Source organism: Lactuca virosa, chromosome 8 (genome assembly GCF_052849685.1).
Source record: "Lactuca virosa cultivar CGN04683 chromosome 8, Lactuca_virosa_CGN04683_v6, whole genome shotgun sequence".
In the NCBI taxonomy this organism is placed as follows: Eukaryota; Viridiplantae; Streptophyta; class Magnoliopsida; order Asterales; family Asteraceae; genus Lactuca; species Lactuca virosa.
This window is the reverse complement of record NC_136433.1, coordinates 192,609,380-192,611,336: the sequence shown is the minus strand read 5'-3', so window position 1 is coordinate 192,611,336 and position 1,957 is coordinate 192,609,380.

The following is a 1,957-nucleotide window of genomic DNA, read 5'->3' as shown; positions in this document are numbered from 1 at the left end:
GACTTTTGAGAATAAGGTTATTTGTGATTTGTTAATATATTACAAGTATAATATATTAATATAAAATCATATTATTTAATTAGTATTGATCAATAATTAATTTGGAATTAGTTTAGTGATCAAAAGAGACTAATTAAATATACGAGGACTGATTTGGTAAATCAGTGATTCTTATAGTGTGGGCCAATGATCCATGGTTAATTAGGATGGGCTAAACCAACATGGATAGTTGTTGGGATTATATTATTGCGTCTTTGGGCCTTTTTAATTAAGTTTATCTTGTAAACGAGTTGGGCCTGTCCACTCGTATTTACCTTTAGGGTTAGAGTATTTAAGATGCATGCATGCATCGTATTTTAGTTAACTCTGATAATTATGTTGTAACCCTAATAACGCCTCTACAGTAGCAATTCTTCATATAGTTCTTCTGAGGCATGACACTTAATCATTCAGCATTATTTGAGTTATCGTTGTGTTCTTGCTTTTACTTGTTTTGAATCTAAACGATCTTTAAGGATTTTAATCCTAACAATAGTCCATGGAGGTTTAACCCATGGAGCCTAAGTAATATGAAGGGTCATGGTGCATTAGGTTTTGCAAGAATGTAACCCTATCACTTGTCACACTATAAAAGGAACGCCCTAGAGCTAAAATCGGTTTCCACATACATTCTTGGAGAGTGTGAATCGATTTTGTGTTAAGCAACTTATTCTCTCAAGCTTCCTTTTGCACTTGGTGTTTGTGACACATTAGAGGCATCGCATTTGAGGTGCTAAAGCTTTTGAAGGCCAAGAACTACAAGTCCTACTAAGAGGTAAGTTATTTAACTAGTTATATTGTTCAATTGTAGAAAATTGTATGCTAGTTAGGATGTGTGCTTTGGAAAACAAATTGCTTGTATAATTAGAGAAAACATAGATCCAAAGCATCTAGGGTTGCATGTGCACCATAAGGTTGTTAGAGTGCTCAAAACCCTTCAACAAGTTGGTATCAGAGCCTTGGTTTGAGTGAATTGGAGGAACACTCGTGTGAATCCAGTCTCAAATCAAGGAAAAGATTTTCAAAATGATTTTAAATGGTTTTCAAAATACTAAAGGAGGATGCAGAGCGTGCGATCAACCAGAGCCAATAAGTAGACCCCAAAATATCATGCAGTTATTTGATTTTGTAATATGTTAGAACAACATGCTAGTACTAGGCTAGGGATCTTCAGGAATTGCATGATAGAATTTGCATGATTATATGATGCCTGATAGCCTAGGGTTTTCGTATATGAAATTGACATAATTACTGTAGTTGCTTAGTCTACGCATCACGACCGTACATAATTAAGATCTTATAGCCTGAGAATGTTTGGTTTGGACTTATTTCCTTTTCTTGTTTGATGAAGGGCTTAGGGTAGGATCAGGTATTCGAAAGTTTATAGGGTCCAGCGTTATGTATGGCTAGCATACACTAGTGCTGCAGGGTTGGTGGAAGTTTCATGGATGAGTGAGTTATGTGGGTCAGTAGGCCAGTTATGAGATAGTTAGCCTTCCTCTAGGAGTGAGGATTGAGTGATCACCATGCATATGTATATTGTTAGGGTGTTGTGATGATACTTGAGACAAATATAGGTAGGTGTGGAAGGTAGTATGGGCCCGTACTACTGAAAGCATAGGACCCATACGCGTAGCAAGGAAGTCACAACCCCTAGGGTTTAGTTGGGAGTTGGTTCCCCATTATTTGTGTGGATTATCTGATATCTTCCTGGTGTATTTTCAGTATGGTTGTTATGAGGCGTTTCATGACTGGATCCAGATCAGGATCATAGCAGGGTGGACAGGATGACCCGATAGCCCCCCAGACTATCGGCCAGGGTGGGCCAGTGTTGACAGAGGATCGTGTCAGGGAGATCATCCGCGAGGAAGTGGTTGAGATTGTCCGGGGCCAGATTATAGAGATTTTTGGGTCTATT